This window comes from Mauremys reevesii, linkage group 6 (genome assembly GCF_016161935.1).
Source record: "Mauremys reevesii isolate NIE-2019 linkage group 6, ASM1616193v1, whole genome shotgun sequence".
Lineage (NCBI taxonomy): Eukaryota > Metazoa > Chordata > Testudines > Geoemydidae > Mauremys > Mauremys reevesii.
The window spans coordinates 72544015-72571683 of record NC_052628.1 but is presented as its reverse complement, the minus strand read 5'-3'; the positions used below and the strand labels follow the sequence as shown (position 1 = coordinate 72571683).

The 27669-nt window shown below is 39.3% G+C and overlaps 1 long non-coding RNA gene across 1 annotated transcript; it reads right to left on the bottom strand.

Moving 5' to 3' along the window:
- Nucleotides 1-64: 64 nt before the first annotated feature.
- Nucleotides 65-27514, bottom strand: LOC120408283. The gene is made up of 3 exons (XR_005600581.1): nt 27434-27514; nt 16390-16539; nt 65-276 (listed from the first exon to the last, which is right to left on the bottom strand). It is a non-coding gene; the product is annotated as an uncharacterized LOC120408283 (long non-coding RNA).
- Nucleotides 27515-27669: the final 155 nt, after the last annotated feature.

Below are 27669 nucleotides of genomic sequence, written 5' to 3'. Positions count from 1 at the left end.
GGAAGTAAACAAAAGGCAGTCCTGCTGATTTTTTTTTTTACTTCATTAGAAACGCAGTGGAGAAAGTCAATATTTGATAAACAATAAAGGACAAACTTGGTGAAGGGGAAAAATTATATTTCCAAACTTTAAGAAAATTACAAGCAATGAACTGTAAACATCTTTTTGAAAAAGTCTAAAAATAGCAGATAGTCTCTCTCTAGCTATTCCATTCTCACAGCAGAACTTCAGAAGAGATGATATGGGAAATTTGTACTCTGGCAGAGAAGAATGATCCTGTAAGAAACAAAATTACAATGAAACTTTGAAATAGTTCCACACATGATAATTATATAAAAACATGAATAAATGAATTTAATGACAGCAGGAGATAGGATATCTGGATTTGAATCCTCTGCTATGAATCAGGCAGAGGGAGGATTTGAACCCAAGTCTCCCTCATCCTGCGTTAGAGCTCTAACCATTGAGATAAAAGTTGTAATAGGCCACTGCAACCACTACCTCCTCCTCTTCTGTCCAGGGGAGGAGCTGAGCTGGTAGACATGATCTAAAGTGGCCTCTGAGCACATCTAGTAGATTGGGTCCTGCAAGTGAGATAAGGGAGGGAATGCCTATTATATGAATCACACCAAGAATTAGATATGAGTTCAATGCTGTGCTGCTGGTGATAGGCTCCTTTTCCTCAGGGACTTTACTAGTGGAAACTTGGGCACCTTAGGAGTTTAGATGCCTACAGGGTTAGGCCACAGCTGAGTGGAGGGTTCTGAGAATCTAAGTTTTAGATGTAGGTGCCTACAGTAGCAGTTAGGCACCTACATTCCCTCTTGTGAATTCCCAACCACAGTTCCTTCATCAATAAATCTATTACATTCCCCTTTCCTAGCTTACTCCCATCCACTTTGTTGTTGAAATCCAAGAACAAACTGATGTCAGAGTATTGAAATGATGAATATGAAAAAAAACCCAGTAAACTAGTTCAGAACAAAATGGAGGCTCAGTTTGGTACATGCCTAGAGACTTGAGAGAGAATGTTATCACCATGTATAATTTTGCAGCCTCCATAGAAATCAGACCTAATTTAAAATGGAAACACTTGTCTTTCTCCTATGCAGCTACTTCAACATCTCTTGCCTAATTATTGATTTATACTCTAACAACTATGGGAGCCAAATTAGTTTTCTGTGAATATTGTAGTTTAGTTTTCTTCTATCCTTGTACTATTTTGACAAGAATCTGATGTGATTAACAAACAAATAGGTCAAAGACAAGAGGAAAAAAAACAAACACAAAAATCATACTTCTGAAATGTTATAGTTTAATTATAAAAAAACATAATGCAGGAATTCCAACACAGACCATCTAATATAAAATGTCTGCATTCTTTGAAAAGAAATATGACCATTAATATATTTCAGTGTGATCAAGGACTATTGTACAGAAAATGCTTTGCTTGAAGTTTATGGTTAATATAAAATGCTTTCCAAACTGAAAAAAATACTTCTTTCTTAAGGTTATTTTTATATCGTACCTACTAGAGTATTGCCTATGCTGCTTCTTACCTTATGATATACGTGAAATTGCAAATGACAAACTATTGTATTGTACAACTGAATATGCAAGGGGATTCATGAGAAGTTGCAATTTTGCTGATTAATAATTAAGGCATTAATTGAAAATGGATTCTGGATGAGTAAATCAAAAACAAACTTCAAGATACAGAAAAATCTTTCTCATACAAAAAATTTGTCATACAATATTCATGAAATCAAAATTCTTGCAAAATGTGCATTAGTGACCTCAATATGTACCCAGATCGGGCTTTTGAAAAACACCTATGTGATTTAGGAGCATATGATACACTGACTTTTAATGAGATTTATGCTCCTAAATCACTTAGGTGCTTCTGAAAATCCCACCCGTATTCAATGGAGAATTGTGAATCTTTGTTGCTTTAATTGAAAATGTATACATTTATATAGCTGTGCTTGCAAACTGAACATTTCAGAAACAAATTGATATTTGGGTAACTAAATGCCTGATTTGCATGTCAAAATGTTTAATTTTTGCACATAGTTTTGGTTACTGCCCACACAAATGAATTTTTACTTTCTGAGTCCGGGCTTTGCTCTTGAAAATCTGGCCCTTAATGTTGATACCGTATCTAAATGTTCACTCAAGTTAACAGTAATATTGCACTGACTTCAACTGACACAAGATCAGACCCACAGAGCAAAGAGAGCTTAATTTTTTTTCAGGTTACCTCTCAAAAAACCTGAATACAGTAAACTTCATTCATGTCTCAGACTTGAAAGGAGAATAAACTGAGTTGATTCTTTTAGCATTTACACACATGGGTCTGAAAGTCCTAGTATTTGAAACCCAAGATTTCGACCACTAAGCAAAACCCTTCAGATAAAATGATTTTTATCTAATCATTACAAATTTACACACTGAGTAAAAAACAAAGCAGGGAAATTTATAAGGAGTTACACTTTTAAGACCTTATTCTTTAAGAGAAATGCTCTTGTAATTAAGTGGAAATGTAGGCAAATACATTCCCTTTAATGTATATTTGTTTTAAAGTCTGTTATATTAGCTTTATTTATAAAGTTTGCATTGTAAACACTAAACCATAGTTTTGACAAACTCCATATTGTAAAAAAAAAAAATTTTTTTTGCAAAAGCAAAATATATATTCCATCTGGTGAGGGAATATTAATAGTGTAAACACAAAATGTAATATGTAAATATAGTCAAACTGCTGCATAGTTTTCTTCTGACCTTATTGGCTTGCAATAGGTATTCACTTAGGGACTAATCATGATCTCCTTGAAGTTGGTGCCAAAAGCTGCTTTGACTTCAAGGGGAGGAGGAGAAGCAGGCAATTTGAGAACTGAATTTAGGTAAATTAAATCTTAGCTGAAATCCACATTAAAATGTAGAATTAGTTTTATAACTTTTGCAGAGAGTAACTGTTCGGAGGTATTAAGTTACACCAGCTACATTTGCAAGAGAAGCCAAATGTTTTTACATTTAAAATTGCAGTTTACAACTTCAGATGAAATGAACCCACAAAATAAACTATTACATATAGAATAATTGCATGGCATCATTTTACCTAAAATATGTTCATCTGATTTCCCCCTTGTAGCTCTGTATGTACCTTTTAAAATACTTCATAGTAGGAATGTATCTCAGCGTTCTATAAAAATTTAATCAAATGCTAGCAGGAACGTTTGAAACAATTACTATATACTGTAATTACTTCCTTCATCCCAGAGAATTATTGTATAAGGTAATGTTAATGTACTGTTGGAATGAATGTATAATTATGCTGTGCCTCATTGGTCTGCCGCTATGATATGCTCATAATTTTAATGAGTCTTGCCCTTGTAACGTCTCAGCATAATACATTAAAAACAGAGGTTAATCCCAATTCTGAACTTCAGGGCTTCATTCATCAGCATGTATTATTTATTTTCTGTAAGTAAATTTTAAAAGTATGAAGAGTTCTGGCTTGTGTTAAAGTAGATTTTTTTTAAAGAGGATGCTGTTAATTACTTATTACCCGTGTCCTGCTGGGCATGTCTATGTGATCCTGTTTGGCATATGAGTGATAAGCAGTTGTCAGGGCAGCTCTTATTACTGGTAATAGGCAGAACTTTCCACATTAAAACTTCAACAGTTCATTGCCTTAAGCATCAGCTAATTCATGTTTTGAAATCACAGAATTACACAGAATAATTTAGCATCTATTGCTTCTAGTCATGCCTGATTGAGTCAGACTTTTGTCTTTTTTAATCAAATGCAAAACTGTAATTAAATGTCACTACCACATGAGTGACCTTGACATGAGTGCTCCATTGGCAGGTTGCTATATTCACACAGATATCATCTCAAAGTGTTCTCCCTGCAGTTATAGGGACAGTCCCAAAGGGGCAGCGGGGCTGTCAGTTTACACCATAACATTTCTCTCTGACACCTCAAATGATAGAAGTTGGAAGTACATTTGACTAGATCCTCAGGTGGTTTAAATTGGCACAACTCCATTAGAGCCAATGGAGTTATGCTTATTTACACCACCTGAGGATCTGGCTTTTTTTTTTTTTTTTTTTTTTTTTTGCATTCATTGTCACTTGTGTCCTTGTATTGCAAGGGAGAAGTGAGAGTTATGCTTGTAACAAAGAGACTGGAATATACTGTTTCCTTTACTGATGTACCACAGGAATAAGAGCTTTACAGAAGCCCTGCTAGCCCTCTGCCTGTGGAAGCAAACTCTTCTGGGACCAAAGAACCCCATTTATGAGAGAGGTGAGGATATAGCAACACAGCCTGCTCAGCTTTCCACAGCAGTAGAGGAGGAAGTGGTTCGCAGGCTTCGAGTCTCCATTTCTTTGTGGCCCAACCTCCTCCGCATCACCAGTGAAAAAATAGAGCAGCCAAGTTGCTCCCTTCTTCCAAAAGGAACTGTTGGCTAGTGGGCTTACTCCCCTGTGGGAGGGGAAAGGGCGGATAAGAGCAGGGAGCTAGAGAAGCAGCAAGGACTTTGGGGATAGTAGCAATGTAGCCCTGCTGAAAGGTAGGGCAGGCGGAGGGGTCTGTATTAACTGTATTGTAGGTGGGCTGAATTAATTGTGTTGGGGCAGGATCAACTCTCTCTTCTCTAAACCTCTCCTCCCCACAAGAAGCTGAAGCAAGACCCTCAGTGCAAAACCTGAGGCCCTGAGCAAGCTGGGCAGGCAGCCCCCTTAAACCTTCCTTGCCCCTGGTCTGTAACTGATTGCAAAATTGGTTTAATTAGTTCACCCAGTGAGAAACCAATCTGAAAACTGATATTATATTTAAAATACCCTAACTTTTCAATTATGATGCAATGTGCCAACAGAACTTGCTGCTTCCTATTTCAGTCATTTGTCATACATTTCAATGGCTTGTGCAACACATAGATAGCTTTGAAAGTTGACAGGTGTCAGGCATCTCTGCCATGGGACTTCAGCGCCTCCTGAGGTGAGGAAGGCTCTGGCAGCATACATACACTGTTCTTTTTTTAACACATTGTTCTGTGCAAGCAATGAACTAACTCAGATCCAGGAAAAGTAGTAGTATAACTGTATCCGACGAAGTGGGCATTCACCCACGAAAGCTCATGCTCCAATATGTCTGTTAGTCTATAAGGTGCCACAGGACTCTTTGCTGCTTTTACAGATCCAGACTAACATGGCTACCCCTCTGATACTTGCATATGTAGAATGGTCCTAATTATGCCTTCGCAAGCCACTGCCCAGAACAAGCTTCCAAAAGACATCACTTGTGTCCTTCTGTAGTTTTCCAACTTACTTGAAATAAAGCAGCCTAGAGTCATTTCTCTTCATAGTTATGTCTTTAACAATTTAACAATTTGGGAAACATTAAGAACTCCCACTTTTTATATACTCAGATTACTGGTAGCTGACAGGCCACTCTATTAATGGGCAGGCAGGACTTGATTATAGTCTTATATCATTGACAGGTCTAAACAGCCTCTGCCCCCTTCAGCAAATCACTGCTTCCCATGATGACTTAACTACACTTGAGTCATACTTCCTTATGTGGAGTGGTGGATCTCTTAATCTGTTTTGTAAGTAGTCTGTTGTACCATTTTTTCAGCAAATAACTTGAAATCTCACCCTAGCTATGATTTAACTGTGAGCATTTTATTGTTTTAGGGATACTGAAGACTTTATCAAGGTGACACTCACCTTGGGCTTTTCAGCAGCTATAAAATACCCAGGTCTGGTAGCTTCCACACACTCTCATTTCCACTGTGCAGGAGGAGTTGATCGGATATATTGCATGGTTGTGTTTGTCATTTTTCCACCTCACTGACTCTCCAGCTCTTTCAAGAGCTTATCTTAAAATTGATTTTTTTCCTCTTCATTTCTCTTTCCCTCTGTTATTGGCCTTGTAGACACAGGTGGCTGTGGGTCAACATTTTACCTAGGGCACTGTAGTTCACCTTATCTGAGCCTGTGTTTATTAAATAAGGTCATATGAAAGAGTTCATTCCTTCATCCTGAGCACATAGTTATGTCAACCTGAGTTTAATTGTAGACCAGGCCTAGGACAGATAGAGTGATAAGGCCCATGTGACAGGACACTGGGCAAGAACTGCTGACTCAGCCCTCTGTCATTCCCGCTCCCATTAAGGGAAGTAAATTGGAGCTGACTAGAGAAAACCTGCACCTAATTGGTGAATGGGATACAGCTGCCCACCCAATTTGCGTGGTGCAACATAAAAGGCTGGGAGGAAGGAAGCAAAATGATAGTTCTCTCCTGGGTGAAGATACGAGAACCCAAGCTGTGTATGGTGAAAAGATGTAGGGAGCACAACCTGTAAATATGTCACCAGTGGTTACTGAACTCAAGGGTTTCCAAGTGACTTTATTAGCACAGCAGGGGCAGAAGCCAAGGGGGCCTTGCACCACCCTGCTGTAGCCTAATTCACCACTGCATTACTTCATTTGTGATATCTAAGGACCTATACTGGCCTTAGACTGGAGTAACTTCATGGTGAATCAGGCCCATTCATTAGATAACTTTAATTGCTTATAACTAACTACTTTATTCACTGTACAATGAGCCTCCTTCTCTTTCTGAAAGGGAGTAAGTTTAGATATTTGTTTATGTTCATACTTTACAAAGAATCCCAAACTGGCACTTTATATCAAACTGCCAATTATTATGTAATTGTACAAGCAAATCTCTTTAGCCACCTCACAAATTACCTTTGCTATTTTTTGCCATTAGTGATAAAGTTTGGTCTTGCCTACCTTGTTGTAAAATCTGATATTGGCTCTCTACTCCTGGTTAGATACCTTTCATCTCTTTGTTATCCATGTTAGCTGTGTTTTAAAATAAAGAATAATCAAAAAGAGGCAATTGGGTGGTATTATTCATTATATATCATCATCATCATCTTCAGATGTCTGATATATCAATATGTTCTTTATCTGTCAGTAACTCCTTTTTCAGTGTTTTTAGAATAAACTTTTTTTGTGTTTTCTTTATATGGCAATACTATGCCTCCATAGCAAAGATTACAGATTAAAATGATTAAAAATCTTCTATTCCGTACACATTGTGTGTGTTACAAGTCCTAATAGTGTGATGCTTTTTCGTGTGCTTTTCTTCCAATTAAGGCTCTTTGAATTAATTGACTATTTTCTTGTTTTGGCCATCTAGGCTCTTGAACTGCATGGTGTGTGCACTAATGATTCATTATTTCTAATAATTGTCTGTTTTTTTTCTGTAGTACAGAGCATTAGATGGATATTGGATTACTGTGTTTGTAATTTTGGTATAAACAAGGTCTATGCTTTATTCATAAGATATTTATGCTTCCATATACCAACAATTTTATAATCAACAGCAAGGCAGAAGTTTTATTTATTATATTTTGCATCTTTTTATTAGTTGATGAATTCATGAAGATTGAGAAGCTGATATTGACTCCACTGGCTGATTAAAACAGCTGTTTTGGCATACTATTTGTTCAAACTTTAATAGGGACTTTCCATTCTTTTAGACAGAGACAGGTCTTATACATGTAAAGCACCAAAAGATGAATAGCTCCACATGTTGTGATGGGGCTTAACCCCCTTCACCTGCAAGACAAGGGAAAGATCACCAGCTAGTCATGCTGTGCTCACTAGCTAATTGCCTCATGTACTGAGGTGGCAGAGCTAGGCCTTCTAAGCAGACTGAGGGAGCTCAGGTTTGAGGGAGATGATAGAGAAGATGGATCTCTCTGGCAAAGAGAGAACAATCCTGAGATAGGGTTTAACAGACTAAATTAATTACCTGACCTAAGAATACTTTGCAGTTACTGAAGCATAACTATATAGATTTCCCCCCACATCCCTCCAGTTGTTATCCTGCTCCTGAATTGGTTCCGGTGATCTGATTTACATAATTACTACATGCATACTACTTAACTATACAATATGTAAATCACTGTACTCTGAATGACAAATTCTTAGGTACAGTGCTGTTTTGAATAATCTATATATGGTTACTGTCTTCAGTGTTCTTACTGTGAGCACACACATCTCTCTCCTAGTATTGTTGTAGATATGTTGGTCCCAGAATATGAGAGAGACAAGGGGCGTGGGGGCATGGTGTGAGGTAATATCATTTATTGGGCCAACTTCTGTTGATGAGACAGAATAGCTTTCAGGTCCTGAAGAAGTTATTGAAAGTTATTGTCTCTCACAAACAGAAGTTGGTCCAATTAATGATATTACCTCTCCCCTCTTGTTTCCCTAATTTGGCTATTGTAGTCCTCTTGGTGAGCTCCTGCACTCATAGTTCTCAGGCTGCTTGCCAGTAAGGGAGAAATCATGTCAGCCTTTCACTCTCTTCAAGTGAATCAGAAGAAACACACAAGTTCCATATAGCAGAAGACTTTCCTCCACCACAAAACAATCCATCAAAGAAAATGGGGCTGGGAAACTATTGACTCACTTCCTTCATTTAGACATCAGCTATGTCTTTTTTACTTTTACTGTGGGATAACCAATGCAAGTTAGCTATTCTCAGGGGCGGCTCTAGACACCAGCGTGCCAAGCAGGCGCGTGGGGCGGCCGTTTCCCGGGGGGGCGGCATTTGGCTCTGGTGGAGCTCCCGCCGGCATGCCTGCGGCAGGTCGACCGGAGCCCGGGACGAGCGGAGCTCCCGCAGGCATGACTGCGGCAGGTCCGCTCGTCCCGGGCTCCGGTCGACCTGCCGCAGGCATGCTGGCGGGAGCTCAACCGGAGCCGCGGGAAGAGGGGACCCGCCGCGGGACCGGGGAAGGGCGGCGCAGCGCTCCGCGCTGCTTGGGGCAGCCTACTTTCTAGAGCCGCCCCTGGTTATTCTGCTGTAAAATCCTAGTGGATATATGGCAGTGCACTTATCATGAGGTAGATAAGCAAGGACAATCATGGGCAGAGGTGGAGTGTTGACCTCTCGTACCTACCTCACAGTAAAATCTGCACAGTAAAAAATGCATCCTTTTTGTCAGTGAAGACATAGCATTAATCTTGCTTCCATTGATGTTAATGGGAATTTTGCCTATGACTTCAGTGAAAATAAATTTTTACCTTTCCTTTTATCCTTCTTCTCCCCGCCCAGCAATCTTTTCCCCCTCCTTAAATGGTAGGGATATTCTTATACCTAGTCAGTTTCACATTTGTACTCTAGACTGGGACAATTCCATCCCCCTTCTTGCCAATTATGGATTTTTTTAAAATATGAAATATATAAGGATAAAAGGAAGAAGGATCAGATTCTGCTCTCATTGAAGTCATCAGCAAAAACTCCCTTACAGCAATGGGAGGAAAATTAGGTCTAAATTAAGGAAATAAGTCTCCTATCTGCCTGCAGATATATCTTGCAGTTATTCCAGGGGGACTCTTCTCTCTGGCCTGTGGAAAGGAAGTGGAAAATGATGGAGAAAGAAGAGAATGGGTTGGAAAGTAGAAAAACAAAGGAGAGAAAGATGTTGAGGAGAAGGAAGGGCCAAAAGTATTAACTTCCCTGAAACAGTTTCTTTCTGCAACCATATTTTCTTTGTCGTTTTTCCTCATCTTTTATTTAAAACATGACTAAATGAATTCAGTATTACTGTATTCTGTGCTAATCAATCCCAAGCCCAATATGGTTTGCCTGCACAGACACTGAATTAAGGAACTCGGGCTTTGGCCCAGCATTGTAGTATAATGCAGTATACATTGTTAATTACCAAATTAATTGGTTCTTAATAGTTAATTGGTATGTATTTTGCATCCAGTGTAGCAAAATTGAGGGTTTCATCCAGCTCCTGTTTAAGTCAAAAGTCTAGACTTCATTCACTTCGGTTAGATTAAGAGCAAACCCTAAAGGCTAGATTCTGTGCTCAGTATGTGCATACAGTCCTCTCCCCCCTCATACCATCATGACTGCAATGGAAAGTTGTCTATTTGTATCTGAGGGCAGAATTTGGCCTATAGTCAGCATTGCAATGTATTAAAGTGTCCTTAATGTATTCCCATGTATGGAATAAGGTATGGCCACAGGAATATTTAAAAGGTCAGAGAAAACCACATGTTCACTGTAGCATTCCACGGAAAGCATAATTATCCACCCTGCACCCCACCCCCTTTGGAATGGTTTGACTTTTTCCATGCAAAATCAGCTCCTTGGCATTAAGACCAAATTTCCCCGAGACTAAAGAAATGCTGATGTTCCCAATTTCCTGACAGCAAGTACTGATAAACACCATGACCATATTAATATTTGAAACTCATTCCAAGAGACTGTTGTTTGTTTGCAAAGTAGTGAATGGCTTGTTTCAGTGTAAAGTAAGTTCAGCTTCATCTGCCTCATTAAAAGTCAGTGTTGTGGTCATACACAAATCTTTTCAAAGGGGTACGTAGAAATGACTAAAAGTATATTTTCTGGCTGCAATGTAGAGATTCCAGTGCTGCTTTTAAAAGAGCTTTTCTACAGATAAAATGCTGTAGCCACGCAGCGAAGACACTACCTACACTGACAGGAGGGGTTCTCCCATTGGCACAGGTAATCCATCTCCCGTCAACCTAGCACTGTCTAAACGGGGGTTAAGTCGGTGGATTTTTCACACCCCTGAGAGATATTGTTTTACCAAACTAATTTCCTAGTGTTGGCCGGGCCTAACTTTGTTTGTCTTCTGAAATAAATTTGTTTCATATGTAACTTAGGGCTGGTCTATACTGGGAACTTATATTGGCATATCTATGTCTCTCAGGGGGTTGAAAAATCCACGCCCTCAAGAGACATAGTTAAGCCAATCTAACCCCCAGTGTGGACAGTGCTATTCTGACAAAAGAATTCTTCTGTCAGTCTAGCTACTGCCTCTAAGGGAGGTGAATTACCCTCCGTGGCGATGGGAGAACCTCTCCTGTAAACATAGGTAGCGTCTACTACATGGAAGTGTTACAGGGACGCAGCTGCAGCTGTGCTGCTGTGGCAGTTTAAGTGTAGACATCCCTTAGTTCTTGTTGAGGGTAATCTGGGACACTTTCATCTTTGTGTGCTATTAACATAGATAATCTTCTTTCTCCGTTGGTGGGCACAGACACAGCATGAGGTTTTCTTTAATGTCAACAATCTATCCTCAAGCTTGTAAAGTTTCAAGAGTCCAGTGTTGTCTTATGCAGCAGAGATCTAACTTTGCATTCTTGTCCTTTCAAATCTTTCTTTCTCTGCTACCTATTTATTTTCATGAAAGGCTGAATACATAGGTTTTCTTAAAATTGATTGACAAATAATTATCACTATAGAAACATTCCCTTTTATGTTAACAGATGTTCATACTTTTTCATGTATTCACTACAGGTATGTATTTAGACTGCCTCGCTCAGATGTAAGTGTATATCATGCAGATCATATTATAAGGCAGGTGGTACATTACATTTATCATGCACGTTTGGCTACTTTTCCTGCTCATTTCCCACAGGTGCATCTATTCCAGGTGAACTTCTGGCACTGCATTCCTCTGTACAGCTTCAAATAGCCACTATTAAAAACAAACACACATCAAAAACTCCTGCCATACCACCTAAATGTTGAATTTCTCTTCAAATTTATATTACTCTGAGGCCCAGTTCAGGGCAGTATTCAGTCCTGGTCCATTAGAAAGGTTTAAAGTCCAATATCTTGCACCCCATCCAACTTGGAAACTGGAATCCTATGCTATTAGAAACTGGAGAGATTCCAGTTTTCCAGTATATATACCACCTGCTTCTACCCCTGATATACTTGACTTTACAATCACACCATTATTTTGTTTGAAAAATGTTATTTTAGGTCATGCTTCTAATATTTTAGGTTATTTCCCTCTGCTCCTGAGACCTGGATAGTTGAACTTCTTGTACTTGGAGGAACAGGTTTTTAGGTGGAGAGATAAGCAACATAGTGCCAGTGAAATATTTAAAAACTGTACCACATTTCTAAAATGTGGTATACACAGGATATGTAATTGTAGCATGATATATACAAAAAGAGCCAGGCCTTAAACAGCAATTAAAGAGCTCCCCTGAAACACATCCTAATAACTGTTGAGGACCAAGAATTCTCTAACCACCTCACTCTCTCCTTTTTAATGAAAGAGTAAAACTTAAATTATAAGTGTATGTGTGTGTGCATACACGTGCCCACACATTTCAAAATTTACTTTGAATTCCTTAACTATTTATACTACCTTATAAATTCCATTTAAACATTGCTGACCACTGTTTTAAAGTTCAAGTTTCTGAGGGGGTCTGATCACTCCTCCAGACTGTTTTCACTTCTACTGAGTTGCATATGGAGTACACTGTGGACGGAGGGCACACTTTCCAACAGAATACCTGCAAGTCCCAAATTCTCTTTGTGTAGAGAAATATTGAAGATGAACCAAATTTCTGTGGAGCAATTTATCTGGAATCTCCACTAGGTAGGATCTGGGAGTTTCCGCTGAGTTCCAAATGTTTAGGTGCTTTTCGTCAAACTTTGTTCCCTGGGCTCAGTTAAGGGAGTGTTTTTGTTCTGTGCCAAACATTGATGTTTTGTTGTTGCCAAATTTTTGTTCCAGCATCCTATTTTCAAAATTCCTTCAGGCTGGGTCACTTAAATTTAGGTTGTATTGGTGCCACAGGTAGAAGCATCCCCTAAAAGGTTCTTCCCCTAAGAGGTTCTCTTGGTGATAGTCCAGACTCAAGTAATAGTGACTTTTTTTTTATCATGAGTGCTTTATAGAGGTGCATGAATTTTTCCAGAAGTCTTTTTAAAATCTGCACTGCTCTCTCCACCTGCCTGTAGCTCTGTGGGCAACGTAGTAAATTGAGGCCCATTATCTGATATGAGGACTTCAGAAACTCCATGTCTTGCTGACAGTACACACTTGAGACCCAGCTGCAAAATTAAATGTGATCCTAAACTTATCTACCGACTTTTTACCTATTAACAACTGCTTACCTTCAATGCAGTGCTACCAGTCTTCCCATTATTAGCTATCCACTCTAAGGTCCCTTTCTGTTTCTGTAGCCACACTACCTCAGATTGAGATCTCACTAAACCTCCCAAAGGCAAGAAAGGACAAGTCTGGTCAATAACTTATTATGGAGTGGGACACATGTTTGCATCCAGTTTGCAGGTTCTGGGACTCTACCACAAGTAGACAGTCCCCAACCCAACTGTAATGGTAAATTAAATAAAAATAAGGAGGAACTAACAAGATACATGTTCTAATAAACATGATCTTTCACTCTTGTAACCCTCATCTTCCCATACAATTTCCATCCTTAGTTTATTTTCATCCCTAACTATATATATCTGGTTTAGGGCCAGAGATGTAAACCCAGAGTATCTTCAGTGAAGTTTGTGGACTTACTGTAGTTTTATACCTACGTGACCAAGGTCATAATTTGACTCTTACTGAGTAAGTTCTTGGGGCACAGACCTATAAGTCTATCTGTCTGCAGAGCACCAGGTCCACCCATACGCATCCATAAACAATAATACTATTTTCACCTTTTATTTGACATAGCAAGACAAAAAATAAAGATTGATCTGATACTTATTGATATTTATTGCACTGAGTTCCTTTAGTGCCCTTTTCACATTTCACTTGATTCTGTATGTATGACAAGTTATCTGGAAATTAAAATTTAAAACAGCAGTTAGTACCTGAGAGATTTTTTTGCCTTCCTTTAATACACCAAATTAATTCAGTTGTCTCTCTGTAGAAAAAAAATCTTTACACCGCAAGGAAGAAAGAGAAAACAAATGTCTGAAACTTGCCATACCTCATGTCTGTTCACTACAGATTCAGCAGCCCATTCATGTTTGGTGTACAGCTGAAGCAGTGAATCACAACAGCAGATAAATACCATAATTATGAATTTCAAGCTCTGGAAAGATGAGAGAGGCTTTAGTGGTGATGAAGACACTTAACCCATCAAAGATCCTTCATGAAATAAGTACCTGTGGAGTTGTTCATTAGACAATGTCGTGTCTAAAAGAGTCTTTTACTGTCCTTTATTCCACAAAGAAAATATGAAAAAGGTCCTTATTTACACCTGGAAAAATTATCGCTGGGGTGTCTTTAGAGGATGTTGGTCAATGATTAAGATATTGATTAAATTAATATACAAGAAGATGACCAGTTGTGGTGTTATAGATTTGATTTGTTTCTTTCCCCCATGGGAACTTATCCATATTTTTTCTTTATAAATAAAATATACAAAACCGGGATTTTTACTGAGATCTCTACTATGCTACCACATATGCTGTGCAGAAACGGGAAAGCCATTAAAATGAAATATCTGCTATGCAGTGGCAGGTTTCGTTTACATGTCTGTTTCAGAAGCTTTGTAAGCTAAGCAATGCTTTTTACAACATAGTGCCACAAGTACTCCTGTTCTTTTTGTGGATACAGACGAACACGGCTCCTACTCTGAAACCTTTTACAAGTTTCCCCTTTATAAATAAGTGCACATGAACATCCATCACCAAGTTACATACAAATTTCTTGCATAAACCAATGACATAATCCTTAATCATGTATGCACCCTCACACATTTATTTAAACAGACATTAAAGGTCATTCTGGAAATGCCTCTTCCAGTGTGATGACAAAGGCATGGATAAACATATTGCCATATTACTAAGATTTCTTTAAGGGTGTGGGGAAATACATTAACAAGGCTTTTGCAAGGAAAAAAATACAATAAAAGCAGAATTTGCATTTAGTTACAAAGCTGCAGAATATTTAAGAACTGCCAGTTTCCAGTTCCTTACCGCTTTTCATTTAAGTAAAGCGTGCAGTCTCCATTCAAGTCTAGATGGTGCCTGTATGCATTGGCTTGAGTAAGTGGTGGTGCATTGGTGCACCATCACAGGGGGTGCACTGAGAGGCCAGGTGTCTCACAGACATCCCAGAGGTACGATTCTTCCTTAGGCTTCCAGTTGCTTTGACGAGGGAGTAATTGTAATATCGCTTTTCAGGGTTCAGTCTCCTCCTCACCTTCCATCCTCTACTCAGAGCCAGCTAGCTCTAGAGGATGGTAAATAGTCTATGGCTTTGCCTAGTCCCTGTCTGCTTTGGCAGCAACTGGAGTCACCACAACATCCCAAGCTAAGATCTGCATTGCTCTAATGGCTATGGAATAGGATGAGAATCTTTATTCTCTTTTTGGCTGTGCTGGGGCTTGTCACAATCTAGGTAATGTAGAAACATGCTATGGAGAGCTAAACTCTGAACCAATCATATTCTTAAGAAGATTTCAAATATCTCTTCACAGCTCACAGAATTAAGATCATTGTTCTAATTAGTAAAATTGCAGTTGTAACAAATGTTCTAGATTAAATTAAAATGTATAGCGATAATGGCTCCAACATGCTAAAAACCAGTACTGTACAGTTTTGAAAAACACTGAAAAATAAATTCCTTTCATGTTCTTTTATAAATTTTATAGCATGCTCAAGTAATGGGAAATGGAGTAAATATGGCCTCATATTCTCCTTAGCAAAACTGTTCTCTAAACACTTGAGTGTAGGTGTTATCAAAAACTTTCACAGGATGGTGGACCAGATCTGGACAGAGATTTTCTATCTGCACTCCAATTCTCAAATGTATAAATTCCCTCATGACAATTACAGTAATTGTTTCCATGGGAAAGTGATATTAATAAAGGGCTCAGTGTATTTTTAGCTTATTTTTTGGAGGGTTGAGGGAGAGGCAAATTTAGCATCTCACAACAAAGAGACAGCACTATTTGACCAGCCTGGTCTCTACAGTCCACCTGCAAGTGCTTTGAGAACAGCAGCTCTCGCCTTACTACTGATGCCCATGGACAAATAGGTTTTTCTCAAGTGTTTTATTCTATTTTTTTTTTTAACAAAAATGCCTCTCAACAACCACTTTATTACTCATTCATTAGGTTGTGCTTCTTGAATTAACGAGACAAGTGTTCATGGAGTAAAATCCATAGTTTAATTTATATGACATTTTACCTTACTGCTGAAGGTTTAACTATGCCCTTCATATCATTTAAGCTTCTCAAACTCTTAAATCAGGGCATCAGTGATATGAAGGGTCAGGAATGAGCTCTCTCCTCTAAGGTAAGCTGCTGAAGAAGCTAGAATATCAATTGAACAATGCCAGTAGTTTGGAGCCTTTCTGAAGATGAGAAACACAAGGTCAAGCCAACTTCATTGTGCACAAAGAAAAAGTGTTTTCCTTTACACTGACAACAACATAATGTTAGGAGAATAGCTATAACAATACAATACAGCATGGTTGCAAGGGAGGCTGAGCCAGCTGCAGTCTGTGAAGGAGAAAAACAAAGTAGAGTTACATATTGAATGTACCTGGTGCTAGCATATTAGTCTGACTCCCATAGCAGGGCACGGTGAAGGGTTGTTTTGCAAGTACTTGTTGCTGTTGTAGTCCTGCATAGGTTTACTTCAGCCCTGAGGCTTTGTGTAGTGAGCATTCTGGCAGATATATAACTGTACCACCTGGAAAAGGAAGTGTAAAAAGGACTTAGTAAAGGAGCAATGACAGGAGTATAGTATAAAAAAAAATCTAAAACAAACAGTACCCTAAACACCAAAAATGTCCCATATCATTTAGATGATGTCTTTCTTTAAGCTTAAGGCTACCTAAATGAATGTTCCAACCACAAACATTCATATCTTGTCAGTTTGCCGCTTTGATCCAACTTGAAATGTACTATTCTGTGTGAGATCAGGCTGATTAGCTGGAAATAGGGACAGTATTTCCTGTGTTGTAAGTTTTGCCATTTAATCAAGAATCTTTAAGTGGCTACTGCCAGCCAGGTGAGGGAGAGGAAGGTGATTAACCCATGGCTGGGACAAGGGATCTCATGACAAGTAACTGTTGCTTAATAACATTTTGAAAATTATTGTGGCATTTTAGAACATAAGAACATAAGAATGGCCATACTGGGTCAGACCAAGGGTCCATCCAGTGTAGCATCCTGTCTGCCGACAGTGGGCAATGCCAGGTGCCCCAGAGGAAGTGAACCTAACAGGCAATGATCAAGTGATCTCTCTCCTGCCATCCATCTCCACCCTCTGACAAACAGAGGCTAGGTACACCATTCCTTACCCATCCTGGCTAACTTTGTTATTGCAGATAGGAACAAATGTGTGGGAAGAGAGAATTACATTCATTCTTTGGGATAAGAGATAGTCTGTGAGTTTGCTTCATTGAAGGCAAAGCAGCATCTGTAAACTGGAGCTCATCTTGAACACTTTAAAGCAATGTATATCTGTAGTAACTCAACCTGGACTCAAGAGAAAAAGCAACAATGAAATAAGTGGAAAGTTTAACAAATGTGGGCTGCAAAGGAATCTAATCAATAGAAATGCTCCATTGAGTTTGATGGACCCATTACTATGCTGAATAAAAATGGAATAGAAATTTATAATGACTATGAATTTTAGATTAACATAATCAGATGTTCATAAAACTTGGATAACAATTAAAATGATGTTAAAGGGTGTGCTGAAAAAATATTATAAATTGGTTCCTTGAGTTCTCTCAAATGCAAGTGAGTTTTGAGGTATCCAATATTAGACTGTAAACCATAGAAGTTGAGTTGTGCAAGATCTTTGTCTGTAAACTATAAAATTCCTACAGCATGAAGATCTTTCAAATATGCGTAGCAGTGAAAAGGTTAAACTTAAAACATGAACCCACAAAAACATGAAAAGTCTGCATTAAGGTGGCGCAATGTGATGGCCACTGGCTTGGCTAACACCCAGGGGATTCAACTGGCGATCTCCAGGGCTAAAAACCATGAGCTGCTAAGCTTGAGCTAAAGCTCACTAGCAGGTAGTGTAAGTCATATCCTGAGAGGATCATCCACAGAAAGGGACCTGTAACACATACTCACAAGTAGATTACATAAACACTTAACTTTTCCCTGGATAAGTAATGCATATGGTCCTATATCAGAGAAGCCTAAGCAGCATGTGTGATTATCTATAAATATAGTTCATAATTCACACTGGTGTATCCAGTATAATGCACTTCCTGAAATGTTTTTTTGCATTCATAACACTTTAAAAAGTACACATTATTTTTTGCATTACTGTGTACTATATAGGACCTAACCAAGAGCAGGTCTCCATTGTAGTAGTCACTGTACAGAGTGAGACACAGTGTCTGCCTTGGATAGTTTCTAGTCTAAATAGACAAAGGGTATGGGGTGTGGAGCACAGGAGATAAATAACTTTTTCCATGGTCATATAGTAAGTTAGTGGGGCTAGAACTGAACTCCGACCTCCAGTCCAGGACCCTACTCACTAGGCAACACTTCTTCAGCACAAATGAGGGTTTGTCTAGAAAAAGAGTTAGTATGTGGCATGCTCAGCTGTCCGCATGCACTAAAAGTTCCCTGGTCTGCACTGAACCACTGCTGTTTCAAAGCTGAGCACTAACTCTCCATCAAGTCAAATCCTGAGGCTAAAGCTGACTCAGTCCTCAGTGAAGATTAGTCACATGTTAAATCCAAAATTCAACCATTTAATTATCTCTGTACCATCAATTTCAGGTTCCCGCATAATTTCCAGATGTTGGATCTTTGCCAATAATACTGGCTCTAGTTAAGGGGCCTTGTTGTAGAATTTAGGGCCAAAGTGTATTTCTCCTAGCTACTGAGAAGAAGAAAGGAGGCTTATATTCCTCTTTGACTGCAGGGAGGGAGTCGTATGGGTGTCTTACTGCTTCCCTTCTGGCTTTGGGATTCAATGAGGGAGGGGATAGAATAAAGTAGGATTGGGAGGGAAAGAAATGTTATTTTGACAAAGGTGGAGGCGGGGAAAACAGATACTCGAGCAGTTGAAGGCATCAGAGTGGAGAAGGGTTTAGATATTCAAAAGCTGTTCAGAAAAGCGGTGGGAAGCATAGCATGTTCAGTTTCAAAGTAGATCACTTTTACCTTGGGGCAGGATAGAGTTGATTTTCAGAGGTCAGTGTCCTGGCGAGATGTCAAGATGCCTGAGAATCTCCTTTGTGTGGCTTAAGGTGCACACTGAAAACAGCAAGGACTCCCTTTGGGTGAGGAGGCAGAAGCAGGCAGGGAGCACAACATGGCAGCTAAAGGCAACAAAAATCTCTCTAAAAACCCTTTTTTCTGTGGCAGCTGGCTCAAATAGCAAATTCTGCAGCCAGAGAATTTAGGGGTATATGAACTTGCTGCCTGAGCTCCCACTTTTCTCTCCCAGGGCTGAGAAAGAAGACTGAATAGTCTGATGATTATTTTTCTTGGAGAAGCAATTAATATTACAGGTGACAGAGGACAACTTTGACCCTCTTGTGTTTTCCCAAACCATAGTTCACCATCAGACCAAATGTGTGCACAAAGGACAATGTGTGAGTGACCATCAGCATGTTTACACCATTGTCTGTGACAAATAGCCCAACTTTAAGGCATATATATATATATATATATATATATATATATATATACACACCTGCCCCTGGAAATTTCCACTGCTTGCATCCGAAGAAGTGGGTATTCACCCACGAAAGCTCATGCTGCAAAACATCTGTTAGTCTATAAGGTGCCACAGCATTCTTTGCTGCTTCAACTTTAAGAGGAAGCTGTGCTTAGTTTGCTTAGAACAGTGTTCTGAAAGATCACATAGTGAGAATGTGTAAACCATCAGTTGTATTTAAATTTCATTTTTATTTTAGAAAATGAATGTTCAAGCTTCTTTGTTAGTGGCAGTCATGCATTCTGAAAAGTCAAAATGACATCCTTTGTCACATAACCAGATTAGAGACCCAATCTCATGAGGAAGGCAAACTATTTTGACGCTTGCAATATTTCTGGATTGTGTGTGTGTGTGTGTGTGTGAGAGAGAGAGAGAGAGAGAGCAAGCGAGCACATGAGAGTGCAAGCTTGCTCTGCACCAGTATTTACAAACAAAAAAACAAATAAATGGTGAAAAACTCCTACCCCTTGGCCTGACTGAGCATGAGAAAGGTCAGTTTTGAACGAATGGAAAAATATTTTTCCATCTTGAAAAATGCTTTCTCTAATGTAACCCATCATTCTCACTACAAATTTGCTTGTAGTTTGGGATTTTATCTGAATCTTAATGAAAGTGATCTGAGTCCAGTTTTGAAAGGAAAGGGGTCCTGATCCAAACCAAAAAGCAAACAACAAAAACCCACATCACCATTTTTACAAACTGGCATCCATGTTGGCAGTCACAGCAGCAGAGTTAGCTGAAAAATAAGTTGTTTCCTGTTAAAAACAATTTAAAGGTTCCAAAAAATGTACCAGCTCTAGCCAGCAGACATCCAAAAGACAAAGAAGGCTGAATGAGCATGGAGAAGAGTACGGATGGAAGAGAAGCAAAGCAAATATAGAAAAGAGAAAGGAAGACAAGAAACCAAAAACATAGAAAGCTAAGAAGAAAATAGAGATGGAAGAAGAGCAAGAAATAAAGCAGAATTCAGGGTTGATGAGACAAGGAGTTGGACCCAGGGGCGGCTCTAGCAATTGCGCCGCCCCAAGCAGGGTGGCACGCTACGGGGGGCACTCTGGCGGTCACCAGTCCCGCGGCTCTGGTGGACCTCCTGCAGACATGCCTGCGGAGGGTCCGCTGGTCCCACGGCTCCGCTTGAGCATCCGCAGGCATGCCTGTGGGAGGTCCACCCGAGCCGCGGGACCAGCGGACCCTCCGCAGGCACGCCTGCGGCAGGTCCACCGGAACCGCTGGACGACCGGACCCTCCGCAGGCATGCCTGCAGGAGGTCCATCGGAGCCGCCTGCCGCCCTCCCGGCGGCACGCCGCCCCAAGCGCACACTTGGCGTGCTGGGGTCTAGAGCTGGCTCTGGTTGGACCTGCAGAAATGGGGTAGGAAGTTCAGGAAAGTGGTGATGGAGAATTCCCCCTCCCAGGGGTCTTGACTTTTTAAAATGTTGAAAGTGAAGAGAGTTGCAGGGGAGGGATGAGGCTTGACATGGAACCATAGAGGATAAAATGGCATGCTTTTCTCTTCAACCTCTCCCTCTCCTCTTCTTTAACTCACACTGAGGGATGGATCCTTCACAAAGTGGCCCCAGGATCAGGGGAGTACAGGTAGTACAGGGGTGATCCTTAAGACAGCTTTGGACTTGCCCTCACTCCTCTTGACCATTGATTTGTGTAGTTTGTCCTGACCCCAGGATCTGCCCAAAATATCTATCAGAGGAAACACATACCAGTTACAAAAGAAACACCTTCATCTTCACAGCATAAATGTTCTCAATTACATTCATTACGGATTGATGTTCCATAAAGTTTCTATTCCTTCACCGAGCCTCTAAAATATTATCTTATGTCATAGGTGCTACGGTACAGGTGCAGATAGGCCTTGTTGAACTTCTATTATGAAAATAGACTAGTAGTTACCCGCTGTCTTTCTCAGGTTTCCTGCTGGCTAGTGGCAGAAAGAGTTTTCTGAGATGTGGTAAGGTTTAGAATTTCCTTTTGCATCCCCCACCACGACTTTGTTTTTCTCATTAGGAATCATAACAGATTTTTAAAGGGATCGTCTAATTCTGGTCTCAGTAATACCGGTGTAAATCTGGACTGACCGTTGAAATCAATGGAGTTTCATTGACGTAAAGCTTGTATGAGATCAGACTCCGGCACAAGCATCTTTTCCGGGCAAGATCTTTTGGTACCTCTTTTAATGCCCATCCATTGCTTTACAACAAGAATGCTTTAATTATTCTCTAGAGCATATTGTAGCTAGTAATGTGTGTGAAGTCTAGTTTTGAAAGCATAACAGGCTACTTGGAAGTTAATCTTAACATGGAAAAGTTCCAGGAAACTTCTGAGACTCTCTTTTCTGTTTCTTGTATTTGCCTAATGTCTTCTTACAAACCGAGTGTATCAATAATTGTATCAAATTCTCTGGGTCAAATTCTCTGGCCTGTTCATGCCCAGGTGACACTAAGGCAGTGGCAAGTAGCCCAGATCCCATACTGTGAATTCCTCTGGTGCTATGGAGTCCTGAGCACGTGCGGATCACAGCTAGCTGGTGTAGTTTAGCTCCTTGGTTGCTCTAAATTATGCCAAGGCTGGCATCGAACTGGCCCCATGATCTGAGCTGCAAATGACTCTTGTTGACCGTTCTCCTACATCTACAATGCAGCCTTCTGTTTAGTTATTGTATTGATATCTAGTGTTCCAGAGTGTAATTCTAGATTTTAAGGCCTTCAAGGGATGGAACCTATTAGGTACAGGTCTCCAATTGCACAGCACTACGTTCACTTACTTCACCTTATAAATTTGTAAGGCTACAATGTTGCCCTCTCTCCCAGGATATGATGTTTACAATGTGATATCCTGACACAATCTAATCATTTCACGATGCAAAATGATGTACGTTAAAATGGCATAAAGTTATGAGGCAACTCTGGGATATTTCATAGCCCCATCCCAGCCCAACTGATTTTTGAGTCCTGTGAATATCCTGGTAGCAATGCTTGTGGGATGAAGAATTGCTATAAGAAAACAAAGATGATCTTGCAAACACTACAACGGACACTAACAACCACTCTAAACCAATGACTCCTATTTCCGGTTTTGGTAATTTATTCCTTATTATCTTTGCTTAATGCAAATCAATTCCTTTTAAATTTCTTGAGTTACCCCTCCTTAGTTTAAGCCTCTGTTCCCTAACTGGCAATTTACATTACTTGAAATAGCATTTAGCATCTCTATTGTCCTCACAATTGTTTATATACTTTGATGCAGTCAGTTTTTAACCTTTTGAAAGATCTGCAATTAATCTACACTGAACCACAGAATACAGCATCAGTCTGCACTACTTTTGTGCATATTCAGTCATTGAGTTGACTGATTGTTTGCCAATTTGGAGTAGCATCAACAAATTTGAGCATCTTTATGTCTGTTATAGTTTTCTGGTTATTTTAAACACATATTAAATTGAAAGTATTCTAATACAAAGATTAAATAATCAATCTCTTCTCTAGAGATAAATGATATTTAGATTGCAATCTAGTTGAAAAAAGAACTTTTTTTCTCATTCCACAACAGATGGCAACTATGCACACTAAATTTAAAGATGCAGTTGCCTCATGAAACTACCATGTCATGGTATTACTCAATAAATATCAATTGCCCCATCTAAACCTATCCACAGATATCAAAATACAGCACGTTATGCTGATACTATCAAACTGAATTTTTCTTTTTACACTAATTTCCCCTCACAATTATTTCTTGCTTTAAGATGCTTTTTTACCTTTTCTTGTGGTTGGCACTTGTGTTGCATTTTCATTTTAGACAGAGGAGCTGCAGTAAAGAGTACAAGGTAGGGGGAAGATTAGAAAAGGAACAATGACACCATCTGTCTAAGAAATGTATTTCAAATGAGAGATGGGAAGGACGAGGTAGAAAAGTTGGGGTACAGTCTCTGGGTTCAGAAGCCCATGTGAAGGATTAGTACTTTGCCCATTGCTAATTTTATGGACAACAAGTGAACCACTGTATTATGTTTTATATGCCATTTGTAACATTCCATAAGTAGTTTTTTTCAGAAGTGATACCACTAAGCTGCTGTTGCCATTCCATGTGGGTGTACAGGTATGCAGAGTGTGAGTGTGGGAAGATAGGTGGCACTGAAATTCTGAATCACTTCTGAAGAAGTTTGTGTCTTTTATGGAGCCTGTATTCTATTGGATGGGAGAAGGAATTGTACAACAATGGCTGCACCCGGTGAGATTGTGTTCAACAGGCTTTATTCTCCATTGTCTGCACCTTATGTAGTCATTTTTCACCCTTGCAAAGTGGGTGTAAAATGCTACTAAATCACTGTGGTAGTATTTACACCCACTTCTCACTTTCCACTGGTGAGAATGACTGAGCAGTAGAGAATCAGGACCATTTTCTCCTGGCATTCTGGAAGGGTGCAGGATTGAGCAGGCTATGGTCCTTTCAGAGGGTGTAGCATATGCTATCCCCTGTGCTGACCAGTAGTGCTGGACAACACAATGTGGAGGGACTGGCCCTGTCCTAGTCTTATCACTCTGTATTGAGGAGTTCACACTAGTCCACCTCGTGGGACCTGTGCTTTAGGAGTGCAAAGAATAGGATTATTTTCCAGAGGTCCATATAAAGTGGAGGGGATATCAAAACTCCTTGCACCTTCCTGCACCTTGTGCACACTGAGCTGGGCATAATTTACCCTATTCGTTTATTTTTCAGTGATCTGAACTAAGATTACAATTCACATGAATAAGACATGATAAATATCACAGATCATTACATTCATATGGATTTAATTTCTAATATCTGAAGAAAGCTACCCAGCATTTTGGATACTAATGAACAACAGGTGTTCACCAAGCTTTGCATTGATGCTTACCACCTGCGCACAAGAACAAAGCCAGGGGTCAGTACAAGTATGGTAAATTCTCTCACAACAGTGCTGGGTGGGGTTATCTTTACAACACAACAGGCAAGTAATTATAGTAACTAACCATATGCGTTGCTAGATGATTTTGGTTGCTTTTGCAAAGATACCATTGTAAATGTGGCCTACTGAGCATATTTACCAGTTAGCTGATATAAACATACTGCCACTTAATCCACTACTTCCTATACCAAAACTTTCTGTTCTTCATAAACAGTGCAGATGTTAGGCATTGGATGTGTATTTTAATATTTAAAACTTTTTTCAGAGCCATCCTATGGCAAGGAAGCAACCCTATCAAAAACCTCTCCTGCTAAAAGATTTAGTCCCAGTTAAACCTCTTAACCACAAGATGGTGTACTAGCATTAGCTAGCTAGGTTTGCAAATAGGATTCCTCTAAATTGGGGTTGGGGAGGTGAACAAAAGCTTTCTAATGCCTGTGCAAAAAAATAATTTTGTCTGGTTGTGCACAAGTATGTTCTGGAAATGAATTACACAATTGACTTATTCAATGTTACTGACACAGAGCTGTATTTTGTTTGCTTTCATGTAATAGTGGAATCAGCAGCTAATTATCATTGCATTGGGTTACAGTAATATAAAGTATATTAAAACAATTATTTTTAAATCATACATTGCATTCTACTCTTACTTAATAAGATCAGTTGTACTTCATGGTCTAAATCTCAGCTGATAGTATGGCCTTTTTGCAGCACCCGAATGGCACAAATTGGCTATAAAGCTGAGGATTCCACTGGTAGAGAGAGTCTGAACTGGGATAGAGCTGGAATAGACAACGCTATGCCTCCCTCACATGACACCCAGCACAGGGAAATATCAGAGGGGAGCCAGGATGAAAGCGGTATGCTGGCTGTCCCTGGTTGTCCTTTGTTTGTTGCAGCTAGCGCACTACAGTCACAGAGATCAGAGAAGTGCAAAGGTGGTAAACAGCCACCTTTGCTCCTCCATTTTGGTCCTGAAGCAAACAGAATTCAGTCAGATGAGAGGATCATGGTCAAGATTTACAAAAAAATCATTAAGATAAAAGAAGGAGCCAGTCAATTGACTAAGGTTGAATTGCAGTGATTGTTATGAGTACCTCAGAACAATGAGGATTGAGTCTCATAAAAAATACTGCTATGTAAGAGAAGCCTGAAATGTGTTTGTTTGTTTTTTTTAAAAAATACAGACTATTCCAAACTGGGGTTACAATATTTATTTGTAAAATCTAAACCATTATCTAGCTTAGATTGTGGTATGAATGCTAAAAATAGATGTTAATATAGATCTTGGTTCACCATAATCAGTAAATTTATAATCTAATATAACCAACAATTTAGCCAGAAAAATTAGACCCTGATCTAATAAAGTTCTTAGCATGTACTTTGTTTTTAGTCACTAAAAAGGAAAAATTCACATCCTTAAATTTAAGTGCTTTACTGGATTAATGCTTTAAAGCTTTTGTGGTACTAACATTTGTAAATTTCTCCATTAACAGGCAAAGCTTGTTACTGATTGGCGGTCTTCCTTGCTAGATCAGAGGACCTATTAGAATCTGATGTCAAAAGGCCACTTTTTTTTTAAATCTAATTTTATTCTTTATTGATCAATTATAGACTCTAACATAATCAAACCATACTACCTTATTAACTGAATCTCTTGTTTCAACAGTTTTGTACACAAACAAATAGCCCTTTCTATAGGTCAACTTTTACTTCAAAAATGTCTTCTAATGAACCAGGTAAAGTTGGGAGGATTATCTTCCTCTGACTCCTCTTTTCAACCCAATACAGAGGATGGAAGCTCTGGATTTATTTACCTTTACAATGAAAAGAAATATCATCTTGTATTAAAATGTTACAACTCCTGCTCCTCTGATAAAACCAATGAGCCACATAAATTCCTCAGGCTGGATAATTCCATATGAAGGAATTTCTGAAGTCAGCTAAGGATGCCTCAGTAAAGTATGTCTGGCTTATTATTAGTCATTCATATAATGGCATAAATACATGGTGCAGTACAGTAGGAGGTCTGGCAGCCCAGTAAAGGTTATCTAACAGTATGACTGGTGCTGGCACCAGTTCCATTCATAAGTGTCTGCTATACCTCTTATTGCTATCAGTACCTTTAAGACCCTGAAATCAAAATGCATCCCAAGTTGTTTTTCTATTCATCTGTACTCTGCATCCTCAATTACTACAGAGTCAGTTACTACCACAGCTCAAGTTACATGTCTGATGGATTATATTTGCATTCAAATAAATGAATAATTATTTGTATTAAAATAAATAACAGTAGCATGCAGGCATTATGGAAAACAAAATATGAATTATCCATGAAGAAAAAAGAGGTATTCATCTTGCATTCTGTGTTTGGGTAAGTTTCCTAATAATATAGTTTATAATCCCATTGATGGAGAAAAATCACCTCCACATTAACACGGTCAAGATTGCTTTGTGTTTAAAAAAATAAAAGTACATATTGTCTAAATGTCCCTGTTCCTAATCAAGAACAATCTAATGTACAGAGATCAGCATGAAATACATCCAGATGTGATGAAGTTAGATCCTGGAATGTTGTATTTCATGCCTAACAAAGCAGATTTTCTACTGGAGATGTGCCAAATCTGTCAGAGGGGAGCATCCAGGCAGTTAATTTATTTCCCACCTGGATTCATATTTAGAAATTCAAACACTTTCTTCAGTGGCAGAAACATGAGTCTGTCCCTAGCCTCTGCCAGCTTCCAGGCATGGAAGGATCTATCTTCAGATAAATAGAGCACTAAATCAGCAAAAAAAAGTTCCATACTAATGCACTTCCTGGCCTTGTTTGGTTGGATGCTCTTTCAGTTAGAAAGTCACATCTAGTAAAACATCTTTAGCTGTCGAAGAACAAGATAACTTGCTGTGATCACACAAGCAAAGAATCTGAGACAGGCTTACCATATTTCTTCAGCTGTAGTCATTCACGTTTAAAGGGGGGAAAAAAAGAGGCGAGGTCATAGAGCTGGTTTAACTGACCAAATGAGGATTCCCTAGGGATCAGGAAACATGCAGATGCTGAACAGCTGGCATAGCCAGCTCTAGGCCACTCAGCCTCGTGGTGTAGGAGATGTGGCTGGAGCTTTGCCCTACTAGATGGATGACTTTCTTATGCTCCCGTTACTGTAGTTATACCA